General features: G+C 42.9%; 2 protein-coding genes across 2 annotated transcripts in view; one reads left to right on the forward strand and one right to left on the reverse strand.

Annotated features, from left to right (window-relative positions):
* tmem160 (transmembrane protein 160) overlaps positions 1–15,952 on the reverse strand; it is a 133,087-nt gene that overhangs the window by 57,261 nt on the left and 59,874 nt on the right. The window lies entirely within an intron of this gene.
* The window catches only part of npas1 (neuronal PAS domain protein 1), a 64,348-nt gene continuing 52,678 nt past the window's right edge, over positions 4,283–15,952 (forward strand). The window contains exons 1-2 of the mRNA XM_070828979.1: positions 4,283–4,512; positions 4,596–4,739. The gene's annotated coding sequence lies outside the window, so the exon portion shown is untranslated. The remainder of the gene's footprint in view (positions 4,513–4,595; positions 4,740–15,952) is intronic.

Below are 15,952 nucleotides of genomic sequence, written 5' to 3' on the forward strand. Positions count from 1 at the left end.
GCATTTTTTAACAATTTCTTTGTGAACGATTGAGAGACCAGCCCAGTATAGTGCATGATTTCTTCCCAACCAAGGAAGAGGGCTCCACCACTCTCACTATTTAAGAGATGATAAAAAAAAAAAGATATTAAGAAATAATGGGGGGAAAAGAAAATAATTAAAAAAAATAAATGAAGTACTGTAAAGTGAAAAGATAACATCAAACAAAAAACTGTCATTATTTGCTGAGTATGGTAATTTGTCTCAATGGGAATGGTGTATACAGCAAGGCCTTATGTGATCTGTATCATAGTTAATAAATCAAATCTTGTAAAACTTCTGCTTCTTGTCTCTTTGTTACACAAGAGTAATTAGTGACACATGGAACAGATGATCCTGATCAAGTTCGATGAGAAAGATGGATGTCCTGGGACACAGCCCGCAGGTACCACTGATCACTGATTTACAATATCTAAATCTAAAAATAAAAGTGGAGTTTGGCTTGTGACACCATAAAATAGAAAGATGTCTACTTATAAACCCTCATCACCAGTCACATATGACTACAGATTGTCACTGTTTTTTTTTTACCAAAGTGAGAGTTTTCTCCTCATTTTGCTTAATTTTTTAGAGGCTTGAAGAGGTTAAATTATCCAGCAATCAGAAATAAATAGAAATTAAATAAATATTAGAGGAAAATCTGAAAAACATGCAGCATATTTATGTTTATTCCTTATTCATATTACGCTAATCATCCTACATTGGGTCCACTGGTCTACGCAAGTGAAGATGGTAAGCTGAAAAGCTCAACATTACATACACGCAGTGGATTTTTAGATCTCGAGTTTGTCAAGCAAATTAGCTTGACTAACTTAGAAATCTGTTCCTGCGCCTAGCAAACATGGGAAACGGTAACTTACAGATGCCCAACTTGCGGATGGGGCTCTGTGCTCTATGCTGAGGGACACTTTGACACGTAGACGGGAGGAAACCAGGATTCTTACAAACCTCACGATGAACGGCCAGTCTGCTCTACTAAAGTAGATACAGCCACCCAGATCTATTTTTAACACATTATGTACAAGAAAAGTGAGTAGTCTTTTGTGTGGTGTCCTACTCTAACATATTCACCACTGAAGCTGGAACTTCTGCAGCATGTGAAACACTTAAGTTATGCGTATTTAATAGGAAAAAAAGCATTTCCAATCATAGGAAAACGTGTGTGCATTAACTTATCCTAAAAAGTTTTGCTTCACACAACGTGATAATCTTTGCACCACAGTTTGTTAATCTGCTCTCTCTGCACACTGCTGTGGGGACACTAAAGCCACAGGGTGAGCAGGCGAGGTCACAGGAGCCCACGGGACCGCCCCGGTTCTTGTGAGAGTGGCCCCAGCAGGGCTCGGCCTGTGCCATTTCAGGGTGATGTAAGGACTCTGGTCCCTGTGAGGGCGATGTGAAGGCCTCACTGCCATTTCATGGTGCCCCCATCTGACCTTTTCATTGAGTCAAACCAAAGGAAATCCATGTCCATGACCTTTGTGGTGCTTCTCTCCGTTCTGGCACAGGAAGAAGCGGCTGATTGGGAATGAAAAGGGCAGGCCCGTGTGCACACAGGACGCACGACCCTTGAACTCTAACCTTTAAGAAGCGTCATGAGGGAGAGAGCGGTGTGGGATTTGATTGGAAGTCAAATACTGGGATTGTCAACATTGCTCGACTGGCCAATGTGGGGAGGAAACCGCTCAGGGTTATCAGGCGTGCCAGGATTATTCACAAACACGAGGGGAATTTGCACAGTTTACAAAATGAAATTAATACAGCTATTAAAGCCGCATTGTGCTCATTGAGCCATATTACTAAATCACACTGATCTAATATTCCCTTCTGTCTTTAATAATTCTCCACAGGAATATTTGCTGCTCGTCCTTGTGCGTACACGAAGGCGCCACTAGGAGGCTGACTTGTCCCACAGTACCCATCAACCATTGCTGTATCCGGGTAAAGGAGGCAAACGCAGAGCATGGACCTAATTGATTGGGTCAAGGTTTGGCTGTCGGCAGTGAGACGACGTTTTAATCCCGCGCTCGCAGCGAGGTGAATGCGTGAGACGAGCATCTGAAGGCTTTTCTCATTGATGTCGAGCTGCTCTTCCCCTCTCACAGTTTGAAGTTGGAGGAGGAAATAGGTTTGACTAAACTCCAGAGACTGAGTTGAGAGGGGTGTGTGTGTGTGTGTGTGTGTGTGTGTGTGAAGGGGGTGGTGGGGGGGTTATTCCGCGGAAAAGTAAGCCGCGGAATAAAGACAAAGAACTTAATTTAAAGTCATTGTTGCTCCGTGTTAGAGGCGTGATGTGCTTCTTTAGCACGGGCGGCATCACCGAAAGAAGTTCTGGGGTAGACGAGGAGGAGGAGGAGGAGGAGGAGGAGGAAGGGGACATATATGGAGAAAAAGAGACTGGTCTTATGATGAGTCGAGGCACGTATCTCCGCTCAACCGTGTCTTTCTGGGCTTCGAGCTCACAGCTGCGGCGGCGGGTATTGAATTCAGATGCGGCCTGTCTCTCCGCTCCGGCCGCTACAGGTGGAAATGCTCTTATCAATACGGACTGTCCGAGCCTGACTGCGGCCCGATCCGTCTCATTGATGATTTTAGGTGCCCCTGCCCTCCCTCTCCTCCCCGAGGAGCCCATTGATTAATGTCTGGGTCACACTGGTATTTCCATATTGATACCTCGATTGATGACGGCGCTGCAGGAACAAGCCTTATTGACCAGCTGGAAAGTGATACGTTTCAAACTGTTTGGCGGATGTATTTATGCATAATGGGCATAATGAGGGTTAGATGGGCTGCGTGTGTTGGGGGCACAGAGGATCTGGGTGGAAATAATCACAACATCCCTACAATAACAACAACAACCTGTTATACTCTCAATGCCACCACGGTGTTTGTGTTAACTTTTAATTCTAACTGGGGCTGCAGCAGGGAGATGGTGACATTATTGTACTTTATGGCATTTTAACCGCCCCTTATTATACAATAAGATGTGATCAAACTTTATTGATCACTAGGAGGGTAGATAAGTATTACAGCAGCACTAAAACAGATCAGTGAGGTAGGTCTAATGGGAAAGAGATTAGTAGAGAAGTCATCTACTAATAACTTGCAGTACTTAGAAAGCTATAGGTAGTGCGGTATACTGTATGTGCAAAGTTTCTGCAGGATTTTATTAATCTTAATGCCTCATGTAAAAAGACTCAACGCCCCGAGGTGTCCGATAAATATGAGGGGTTTGGAGGCGATCGATAAGGTAGGGGAAAACACACAAATTGTTTATTTTTTACTAACTTTTCTTAAATTTTAAGGTTTTTTTTTTTTTTGCTACAGGTTTACTATCCTCAGGAGTCCAGACCTTTGGGTTTCTAGTTGTTGTAGTTGACATAGTAGAAGATAATGTCAAAGCAAAAAAAGGCAGGCAGAATCACACTTCATGGAAAGGGCTTTTAAATCAACATTAAGATCTCCCAACTTGCAGGTGTCTCAACCGCAAAATAATTATTGTACAGTTTTTAAATCACAACTACGTAATCCAAAAGCAGAAAAACAAACCCAGGCTACCATAATGATGAAGTATGATGGACATACAGCAGCGTACAGGGGTTTAACAAATACTGCCGACAGGTACGCAACCTAATCTGATCTTTGGAGCTGGGTTTGAAATGGTGTTTTTTTTTTTTTTGGTAAAGTGTTTACATGTTTTGTTTTTGTCAGCTCCTCGCTGCTATATGATCATGTTGCTGTGATATTTCTAAGCCATCTTTCTAAAAGTGGCTGGTACTTTTTCATCAGGTCAAGTGCACACACTGCATAATGCAGAACAACTCCACAGAGAGCCCAGAGTTGTGAACCCAATTTTGCAGACACCCTAATTTAAAGGACAAGGAGACAACAACATGATTCTGTGGGACTTGTTCTGCTTGTTGTGGGGATTACTTCGGAGGCAGAGGGCATTGTGTGGAGAAGATAGTCAGAAAGGGAAGAAAAAAAAAAAGCACCGAGTAGAACTGATCCCACTTTATGCTTTTAGGGTCAGTGGTCAAAATGGGCGCTCGGCCTCCGGGTCCTCGTGACATGGATCAGGAGCCCCAATGTATATCTGCTGATTACATCTCCTGAAGTGGAAAACATGCAAATAATAAATGTATGAGCAACGTGCTTGTTTTTTTGCTTGATTAATTATGCCGTTTAATTCCAGATCCACCACGCCGCTCCACCGTATAATTTCCCAGTGGTCTTGGCTGTTTCTTCTCTCACATGCGCTCTCTCCTTTTTTTTTTTTTTTTCCTCATTGCAAAATGAATCATGGATCCAACCGTCTGTACCCGGGGGAGAGCGGCGAGCTGGCGAATGGGCTGACCAATCATGAGCATCAGAGGCAGACACACAGACGGAGGCAGCCTTTTGTTTTGTGCTGCACTCATCAAGTTAGAAGACAACTACCGATTTGGCCCGAAGAAAATGAGAAGATGCAGTGTAAGGAGCGAAATAACCAACTTCTTCTGCGTTTATCTCCTTTCTCTCGTTACATTAAATCTTCTCTCCTCTTTGCTCCACAGTTTTTCCAATCAGACTAGTGGCCAGTGTGTGTTTATCTGAGTGGGTGGCAGAGTTTCAGCACCATTCATAATGTCAAGTGGGACCATGACTGCTCTTCTATTCCCAGCCTGGCCAACCCTCTCTCAGCCTCCTGACAGTTCCAGGTTAGCCCTCTCTCCTCTCTCCCCTGGCCCTCCTCTTCTCTCTCCTCTGGCTTCCCTCTTCAGCTCTCCCAGGGGCCCCACTGAGAATACTGCTCAGATCCAGGCCTCTGAGCCCCAAAGCCGGCCCTAATCCTCCGCATCGATCGCCCTGAGAATTTCCTCCCCAGCACAGCAGGCCCCGCTCCCTGGCGCTCACACTCCTCGACCCTGAACAGCCAGCACTTCTCAGTTAGAGAGACAGAGAAAATAGGGTCAGGCACATTACCTGCGTCTTCTCAGCAGACGGATCTTGTTGATGTGATGTGTCTTATTAGGTGGTTATAGCAGGCTGCACGTAGCGCCTGAGAACACTGCTGTTGTTCCCTCTCCAAATGCAGTTAGATTTAACTGTGATCGGCTCGATGAAAATCTCTTAAAGTTTCAAACTGAGCTATCTAGGCAGTCTTTTTGTAACACAGAAGTCGGAAAACACGTCTAGATGTCTTTGCCATTGTATTCCTCTAGAAAAGTGGTTCCAGACCAGGGTTATTTGTACCCCTGGGGGCACGGGGCTGTAGCAAAAAGATTGCAGTGTATCAAAAATAGAAATTACATTAGTTGCAATTAAGAGGTGTGTGAGAACTATTTAGCAAGAGAGCAGAGAAGTCTAAACAGTGATGGGTAAATGGTTGAGTTAGCTAAAGTTAGTTAGCTCAAGGATAAATTGTTAAAGTAGTTAGCAGGAAGTAAAGTAACACCAGAAATAGCTGGCAAGAAGTGATCAATAAATGGTGAAATAGTTGGCTAAAAGATAAGTAGATAAGTAGCTAATAGCTAACTTAGTCGCCTACAGCAGAACAAATGTTTGAGACAAATGGTGAAGATAAAAGGAATAGATAAATAGTTAAAGTAGTTAACTGAAAGCAATGGATATATGGTTGAAACATCCATCTACCGCCACTCCAGGCGGTAATAATATACAGACTTAACCAAAGTGGCCTAAATATTGATTATTGTTTACTATCACTAATCACTGACATCGATTACCCAATAGTGTTCAATAGCATCCTGTTTAACAGCTGAATCACTGCCCTACTGTGTAGAACAGTTGATAAGTTGCATTGAAATATTCAGTTCATTGTTACCTACTTTCTTAGAAATCTAAAACGCAGATCTCCTGCCATAAGGACAGGCTGTGTTTCCATCCATCATGCTGATGAAGATGGAGTAATGGAAGGTGGTGTATGCTATACAACTCTGCTGGAAGATGAGAAAGCATCATTACTAGAGTCCTCCTGGGAAAGCTCCCAACCAACAGTCTATCCTGCGTAACATACTTGTTCATAATTTATTTACACGGCAAGCTTCCCAGGACTCTGCTGTGTGTTTTACTGCAAGTGTGGAGGTATTCGAGAGGTTTTTTTTTTTTTTCCTCTGTTTCTGTCTGCTTGTGAGCAAGACCTAAGTATCCACTACAACAGTAGATTATTAAACCTTATACTTTATTAACACATTTGCTGTGTGGTTGGCATGCTAAGTTTGTCATGAATGAGAGGAGGAAAATCTGGAACAGTTGGCCCCGTCAAAATGTTGCTCTGTGGACCAGTTAGAGCATCTCTGTCTATACTGGCGTTTAAGAGCCAGTACAGATGGTAATGTATCAATACTCTGTTTAAACAGGGCTCAGAGCCACATTTCTAAATCAGCCCCTGAGATATTTTTGGCAAAAATGGTTTCCAGTCATTCTTGGGTAAATTTACAAATTTGGTTGAGTTGTGGTTTGGTGCGTTATCACAATGTACTCCACATACATCTTTTATCTGCATTTGGATTTTACTGCTTGGGATTAATTCAGTACTTAAGTACCTTTTACTCTCTTTGCCCATCTTCTTCAGCTCCTCTATGCTTTTCATTCATTAGCTTTTTTTTCTACCTGAGCTGACCAAACACCCTGAGCTCACACACACACACACTCACACACACACACTATTTTTGCATTTTTCCGTCCATCTCCTCTCTCCCAGCCCTCTATACTTCAGTGCGTCGCTCTTCCCTCTCATACCTCTCCTTCCCTGCCCTTTCCTCGCGCCTGCTTCCTTCCCTCCCTCACTCTCTCTTCCCATTTTACCCTTGCTCTGCCTGTTCTCCTCTTGTCCGCTCCCTCCCTTTTTCCCCTCCTTCTCTCCTCTCTCCCTCTTTCTCTTTATTAATTTATTGGGTTGTTATTCTCCTTGCCTGGCTCTGCTAATGAAGGCAGGATGCAGATGAGGGCGAAGGTCGTCTCCGTAGCGATCGACCCCACCGCCCCGCAGCATGGCACTCTGACTGGCACAGGTCAGTGGCAGCTGTCAATCAAAACACACACACGCACATGCACACGAGCGCATGCACTCACACACTATCACTAAAATAAATTCATACAGAAAGATATGAGCTACGTCCTATTACAATTAAGAATTTATAATTAGCCATACAAATTCAGATGCTTTGGAGCACATACTTTGACAAGCTCTTATAGCGGGGGTTATCAACCTTTTTGGTTTATAACCTCTTATAATGAAGCAGGCAGTGGTAACATGCGTCTCCTCATCATAGTTTGTGTATGTCTCCGAGATTGTGAGCACCTTAACAAGTGTGACTTTTCCCTCTCAGATTTTTGCATTTTAATAGTTTTTAGAGGCTGTCTGAGATATAAAACTCTCCAGAATCCACAAGCTACAGCCTCCAAAATGATCACATGATCATAAAGTTGAATCAACACATCACTAAAACATTCATGACAGTAGGATGTATTATAGTGTGGGTGCATTAGACTGAGTCAGTCTTAACTTAGAGAAATATCTCGACGACTATGGGATTGATTGGTGTTATATTTGGTTCAGACATTCATGTTCCCCTCGTGGATGAAACGTGATCTCTGAACCCCAAACTTCCAGACAGGTCGAATTGCTTTTTTTCCCCGCCCTAGTTTGAGAAGCCCACTATAAGCACATGGCCTTTCCTAACCTCTCACCTACCGGCATCATTCAGAACTGAAACAAATACAGTGTGAAGGATGTTTCGTAAGCTGAACAAAAACAAAGCAGCAAGCCCAGACCATCTAACCCCAGCCCTACGGAGCCACCACTCTCCCCAGGCTTTACAGATATCTATCCTCACTCGGGCAACACAACGTCCCAGCTCCCTTCAAAAACTCTCCCATCATCCGCATTGCCACAACAGCAAAAAAATACCTGGCCTCCATCACTACAGGGCTGTGGCCTCGACATCAGCGGCTATTAAATCAATCACATCCCCTCAGATGGACCCACTACAATTTGCATATCGCCCAAGCGGGTCAACAGATGATGCAGTCAACCTGGCGCTGCACTTCACCCTCCAACATCTGGAGTCCAAATATAACTATGCAAGAATTCTGTTCATTGATTTTTATTCAGCGTTTAATACAATCAACTCTGTCAAACTGTTCAGAAAACTCTGGGACATGACCTTTAACATCTCATGGCTCCTCTGGACTGTGGATTTTTTGAAAGACAGGAGCCAAGCTGTCAAACGCCTGTTGACGTTATTCTTATCCCTCTTCACCCATGATTTCAGATTAACATCAGACCCCAGGATCCTGAAATATGAGGACAACACAACAGTTACAGGGGTCGATCTCAAAAGACAATGAAGACACCTTTAGGCTGGAGGTAGAGCAGTCAGTCAAATGGCATGGGAAGAATGATCTTGTCCTAAATGAAAAAAAACTACTGAAGTGATCATCGATTTCAGAACTAAACACTCAATAAAAGCACCTATCCTCATCGACAGCCAACTAATTATAACAACCGACTTGTTCAAGTTCCTTGGCACACACATCAGCTAGAACCTGAAACGGGACCTCAGTGCCAACCATCAAATGCAAAAAGCTCAACAGAGACCCGACATCCTGAGGCGCCTCAAAAACAGTCATGCAGGGTCCTCTGGTCCAATTTTACACATCCATAATCCAGAGCATCCTGTCACTGTCAATTACTGTCTCACATAGAGACACATCGAAGCACACAATAAAGAAAATGGACAGGATTATCACCAGAGCTTCAAAGATGATAAGCGAACTCTCCACACTGGGCTCCTTACACTCACAACACATCATCTCTCGAGCAGTGAAGATCACAGATGGCCCTCTCCGCCCAGCTCACTGTCTGTTTCAGCGTCTCCCCTCAGGCAGAACGTGCAGGTCATAAGGAGGCAGGACAGAAGGCCTGAACTTCTCCAAAGCCATACAGTTGATAGGTCCTGACTGATGGGGACCACTGCCATCTAGAGCATCAAATGCATCCAAAGGCATCACCTCAACACATTTAGACACAAAAATATGCACAGACAGTCTTTCATTTAACACATAAATACATACATTTGTGTGTCCACAGGTTATAGCAAAGTGTCTAACCCCTGCCATGTCGTTTATTGGCCTCGACATGCTGAAGACCTCTGATTTGCTCCTGTATCCCAGCACTTGTAGCATTTACAACCTCTGCTCTTCATCACAGCATGCCAAGAGACTGTGTGTGTGTGTGTGTGTGTGTGTGTGTGTGTGTGTGTGTGTTTATAGATGCACTCTGCGTTGAGACATCCTGTGTGCATGTCGATTTTGTTCATGGTTATTGTTGAGGGTTTATTTGTGTACTCAGCCATGTTCTTGAGTGTGTTCACTTGTGTCTGAGTGTCTGTGAATGTGCACGTGTGCACAGCAAACACACACACACACACACACACACACACAAACACACTCGCACTCGCACGTATCTCTATTAGCAGTATAGTAGTGTTAACAGTGTTATGCCATGCGTGAACCTCCCCACCTTTCCCTCATATCTATGCAAAGCTGGGGTCCTGTCAATCAGTCACCTTGGTGACATGGAGCCCCACCTCCCCAATTAGAGCTGACAGGGCAGGATTAGGAGGGGGGCGGGCCCCCGCCGACCTGCCTACGTGTCAATCACGCGCCGGGCATCCACACGCCTGTTTACTGTCAGATCCCATCTCCGTCTGTCAGACTGCACGGCAACCGTCGCCCAGGGAGGAGAGGAGGAGGGTGGGGGTAGGCGGGGAGGGGGGAGGAGGAGATCTGATCGGAATTAACTATGCTTCTCCCCACAGACCGGCCGTGCTTTTAATTCATGAAAGGGATGAGAGGAAAGTGGGAAGAGAGAGGGAGTGATAGAGGGAGCATTTAAAACCCAGAGCAGGGCCCTCTTTAGAAGTTTTCAGAGTGATGTTTCTTCTCTCCCTGACAATCACTTTTCTTCTCTTGCTGACTCTCCCTCCTGTCTTTCTGTCTCACTTAGACTTCTTTCGAAGGTGTGCTTCATGCTGCCTTAGAACTGCTACAATTTTATCAACAACCTCCTTCTGTCTGAAGTTCTTATTTGACCCTGTTTATTTTATTTCTTTCTTTATTTAAAGCGGCGCAAGTATGCATTTTTATAGTGTAGTGTGTTAGAGAGTAAGGTCAATTTATTTAGTTCTGCACATGCTCATGCAAATATGTGTCTCTGTTCCAGTACGTGTCTGGGGATGAGGGTCCTGCCTACACACCTACAGTGTGTGAATACATAATGCTGCTATGCTCCTCAGACTGTGCGTGCTTTACAGCAGTGTCATGTGTGCAGACTTTACACAATGTTAATGTGTGTGTGTGTGTGTGTGTGTGTGTATGTATGTGTTTGCCTGGCTATTCATGGATCTGTGGTCTCTGGTGTGTGTGCTTTTCTTCTGTTTTTAGGGTCTCTGGTGGTGGCCTCATTTTGACCCCGGTGCCCTCACTCTAATCCTTTAGCAAATGAGGGCTGTGTGGGGCTGAAGGGGATGTTTGGGAGTCTGCGCCAAGCCACAGTTTTAGGATTAGAGGACCAGAGTGAAGGTCCCGGGGTTATGTGGAATGAAGACGAGGGAGACAATAGATTGCATTGGAAGAAAAGGGAAGGATATTGTCAGCATTGTGTCGGCCACCAATGGTCATATGAGATGTCTCATTAAATCCACAAAAGCAGTTATGTTTCGTCCCCTCGTGCATGTTTGTTTTTTTATCAAGCAGGATCAAAATCTACTTTGCAGATTTGAGTAACATTGGTAGAAAGTTAGATTACAGTCTAAAAATTGATTGTTTTTTGGTGTAGGTAGCTCCACTATGTTGCCCTTTATAAGCCAATGTAACTTTTCAAAAAGAAGTTACTCATAAAAAAGTTATTCATTTGCTTTTTGAAGTCATATTTACCGTACTGACAAATTGTGGCCAAATCGTTAACTGAGCAGTCTTGAAGGCATCATGCAATTGCAACCACTTTTAGATAAAATGTGAACTTTTCAACTCCAAGCAATCCTGCAAACTTTGATGGCATATCATCTATAAGTAGCACTACAGGAAATTATACTTTTAATTGGCGATAACTCACTGGTCATGGTTCTGACCCTGGACAAAGCCCTAATATACAATATATTGTTCATAGAATATTTATTGTTGCTGCTTTAAAGAAAAGACGAGTATCAAAATATCATGTTTAGTTCAGATACAGATGTGCATTAAAGATAGCTCAATGTTTTGTGGTATTGAAATAAATTATTTGGAGTGTTTTGTGCAGCCTTGGTGGTCATATTTCTAGTCTAGTTATCTCTATTTCTTGCTTTCACGTTGTCTCTTAAATATATCTTTTGCATTTTGTCTGCATGCTTGTCAAGGTGAATTAATAAATGTCAGCATATTTTGAATAAACTGTCACGCATTATGCTGCTGACAGGTATACATGTACCATGTCATTTTTGTTGATAGCTGTATGTTCCTAGTGTTTGTTGCTACCAGGCATATGTGGGTTGAACATGTTTGTGTGTGTGTTTGCATTAGAGATGCGTTCCAGGGTTGTCTGAGACGCAGCTCAGGTGTCTGTTGGTGTCTGTTGAACGACCTCGCTGCAGGGAACAGGCTATCAGGCTGAGAGGGAGGCTATCATGTTAATTACTTTACACACACCCTGCCAGCCAAGCGTGCAACACAACTGCTGAGTTCACACACACAAACACACCCACCTGGGCACATACACTGTCAAACGCACGTACACACACACACAAAATCAGCCGTCTTTCTTTCATTTTGTCGTTTTTCTGTCTTCCCACTCTCGCTGTTTGAAGGGCTTGGACATCAATTCCCTTTTGCTTTCAAGAAAGATTGTTTTATATTCTAATCAATTCAACTCCATCCTGTGAAATTAATTGACATTCATTCAATGATTCTAAATTCCTCCGAGGCTGCTCTTTTGTTTCAGCCTGTCAGTGAGCTGCAAGTGAGATCGGGCTAAATGTTTTGTCATCTCACACTCGAGGGTAAGCGAGCTCCAAAACGCGAGCCTGAGGTCAGCTTAACCTCCTTCACAATCTCGTCTCTCGCCGTCTTTAATGCTTGTGAAATTGGGGGAAAACAATATAGATTCATGATCACAAGCTTGGGTGAAGCTCATTTTTCTGTGGCAGCCTTCATATGTCAACTCAGGAGGGTTTTTTTCAGAATCATGTCAGGGGTATGAACGGCAGGTCCAGCGCTCTCAGGCCGGAGAAACAGAGGAGTGGTATTGGCTGGGGCAGGTTGATGCCTTTAGTTAAATGATGCTGGCACGCAGAGGGATTGCTTTGGGAAGTTGTCATCCATCATGATTTTAGAATGACTCAAAGCAGCACTCTGCTTTTGGGGTTATGGTCTGGGATCAATGATGGATGTGAAGTGGATGTGTGTGTTGGAAGGAGAAGTGAAAAAGAGACTGTCTGCTCAAAGTAAGTAAAAAATAGGCTGGTAGTCGAACTGTTCCTTCCTGAGAAGTTAGTTTAATTTCCCCTTTGCTCTTTTTTATGTTTTGTTAAGAGAGTTAATTGGAGCTCCAGTGATTAAAGTCATTCTAAATCAGATAATAATGATCAGTGCAACATTTTGTGATGGCTGCCATGTGGCAAAATGTCTATAGCTGTTTGTCTTTGAAGAAGCTCTGATTCCTGGCACGTCTCCTCCCCATTTTGCACGTGAGTGCCTGTTCATGCGCCTGGATGCACCCCATGTGTGTGTTATTGTATTTTTTAAGCTGAAGCATTTTGTCTGTCTTTGTCTTTCTCCCTCTTCCCTTTTCCAGGTTCAAGTCTTACCTAAGTTAATTCTTCAATTAGTGTGATCCCAATATTCAGGGGAGATCATGGAGACGGCCCTGCCAATCGATGTCCAATTAGCAGGGCTCCCTTGCTCAGAGAAGCGGGGTACGACCGCTGTGGCCATTTTAGAAAAAAAGAATGTTGGGCCAAGGCCTGGATTTGAAGGTAAAGGTTTAGAGGGGAGGAGGTGAAAAAGGAAAGGAAGGAGGAAAAAGAGGAAGCATGAAAGAGAGATAAAAAAAAAAGTGGGTGAGAAGAAAGCATTCAAGGTGTGTAAGTGGGTGGAGGTGAGGAGGGAGCACCAGGGTCTGAAGAGGTGGGGTGTAGATGTTAGATGCTCAATCAAGCTGTGTGAGGACAGTGTAATTAATCCATTGAAGATGTCTGATTGCAGATGACTTTGGGAATACCAGAGTGGTGGCTGGGCCTGGGGGAAGGGGGAGGGCAGGAACAAGATGGATGCAGGGATGCAGGGAGTGGAAAAGCGGAGGGCAAACAGAGGGAGAGGGTGAGATTAATTGAGACAAGGGAGATACAGTACCTTTTAAATGAGAAGGATGAGTTTCAGTGACAATGTAGAAAAAGGAAAGAAAGTGAGAGAAAAGAAAGAATTGATCATGTCGGGGTTAGGTCGGAGCATCACTCACAGCACTGTAGGGATAAAGTCCTCCGCCAGATGTCACATGCATGTAAAGAAATGGCTGCTAACTCATCCCTGAGTTTCTCACTACTAAAATGCCCTCTTGGAGACAAATGAGTGTCTGTCCTGTTCTAATGCTAATATGCTTTTAAGGCACTATTAGTTGGCAGAGTTTTGCTTTTATTTAATGGACTATTAATTTGTTTGAATGCATTTTGTCTCAGTGGCTACGGTACTGAGCTGGCTTGGCTTTAGCTCAGCTTCTGAACGGCACATGATTTACTTACGCACAGCTATTTGAAGGCTAAGCCTTTATAATCTAATTAAATTTGATAAAGCAGAGTAATCATCAGAGTATTATGGCGAGTACTCATCGTACTGATATGGTAATTTTGTTCTATTGTGATTGAATGTTTTCATTAAGGGTTTTTTGCATTTGTGTCTGAATGCGTTTTAAGCTGCATTCACTTTGTGGCGGTATGTGGTTGATAGTAAAGCTAATATTCATGGTTTTCAGGAAGAGCTTGACAGTAAAGTGTGCTGGATATTCACAAGACACCATGCAGGTGGAAAACGCTGACAAAGGTTGAATACTGTAAATGTTTGGCTTCTTTCATGGCAGGGAAGACAGACTGGATATTGACAAGTTGAAAAGCACTTTTCCTCTCTTGACAATTCAAGTCAAATGGGTGCAGTACATAGCAGGACAGTGACATGTTTTGAATCTGTGCTGTTTTTATTATTTATTTGTTTATATTTTCATCCTTATGTTGTTTGTGGGTTCCGTGTATGTCAGTTTTATCTGTTCATCTGTTTCATCTGTTGTAAAGGAGCTTCTCCAGTCTGTTGTACAAAGTTGTGCTATTAACTATGTTACCACTTAATACAGCATGTTGTTTTAAAGGCTTACAACTTTAATAATTTAACAATGATAATAACTTTATAGCACCTTTCATGCAAAGATGCAGCCCAAAGTTCTTAACACAACAAGATCAGATGAAAATAAACAATAGCAATAAGTAAACATTGAAGTTTCAAGCAGCATAGAGTAAGCCCTTGTACCTTTGTCATTGTGCCATTACTGCAGACAAAGCTATTTCCAAACCTGCATGACCTTTGGATCTAGGAGGCGCTATCGACCCATTTTGCCATGCGCCTCACCCAATGCCCAATAAAAAAAAGAAAAGAATTTTCACCACTTCTGACGCAAACAAACAAAAGGACTTTGATCACAATACAATAAAGCATGAACAATAATTATGGCAAAGTTATTGCAAATTAAAAGCCAAATTTGAAAAAGATGGCCCTTTAGTTTATTCCTAATAATTGCAGGAGAGTTTGCTGTTTTAAGATCCAAAGTTCATCAGTTTCACCAGATTTCTTGTGGCACACTTTAGAAACTTCTATAAGAGGCAGTTGGAAATCTGAGCGTGGAAATGAAAGGTAGTAGCTGATATGTGAAGATGCCATATTTCAAAAGGCTTTGTAGATGAGTAAAAGGGTTTTGACACATGTAGCTAGGTCAGTGACGCAAGCAGAAGAGAAATGTGACCCTTTTTTTTGTACATTTTTAGTATTAGTCAGAATCCTGGCTGCAGTGCTCTGAACTAGTTGTAATTTCCTTAAAGTCCGTGTAAAGCAAATTCAGAGATTTGTTCCTAAACTTAGGATACATGTTAGAAAAAACATGTAGTACTGAAGTGAGGAGTTACACCATTAAACAGTTTTCCCCACTTTAGAGTTCAGAAGTTTTTGGGTGGGGCTGAAATGGTGGCTCGATGACGCACTGGAGCATCCTTAGCATCACTCCTCCCACAGCACCATATAGAAGTCTCTGTGCTGGAGGTGATGGTTCAGGGGAGGCAGTAAGCAGTGGCTAGTGACGCTAACATAGTGTTACCAGTGTAGTCTCCGCACTGAAGTCAAAATCTGACAAAGATAGGACAGCCATACTGTTTGAATCAGCCAAAAATCTCAGGTCAATTACAAATGCAGTTCCAGTGCTATGGCTGTTCATCAAAAGTTATTACTATTCAGGTAATCATGTGGTTGGTCAAATACAATTTTCTCAAGAACTTAACTGAGAAAAGATGCACCTGTAGTTAACAAGGTCACTACAGTCGAGATCTGACTTGTTAAGCAAAGGTTCATGTTTAAAAAGTACAGAATTGCATAGATTTGTTGATGATGGATGATGGATTTAAAGAGTTTGGTAGGAGCAGGGTCGACTGCGCATGCAGATGACTTCTTTTTCTTGGTAGTGACACTGATTTCACTGTCAGTTATACTGAAGGATGTCTTTGTAGATGGAGGCTCACCCATTGGTAGATCCCTAAGACTTGTGAATAAGACTTAATTAATCTGTATTTCAAATACTGGATCTAATGGTTTTTCTTTAAAATGTATATATGGGGAGTGTATA

The sequence above is a fragment of the Pempheris klunzingeri genome, chromosome 4 (genome assembly GCF_042242105.1).
Source record: "Pempheris klunzingeri isolate RE-2024b chromosome 4, fPemKlu1.hap1, whole genome shotgun sequence".
Taxonomy (NCBI): Eukaryota; Metazoa; Chordata; class Actinopteri; order Acropomatiformes; family Pempheridae; genus Pempheris; species Pempheris klunzingeri.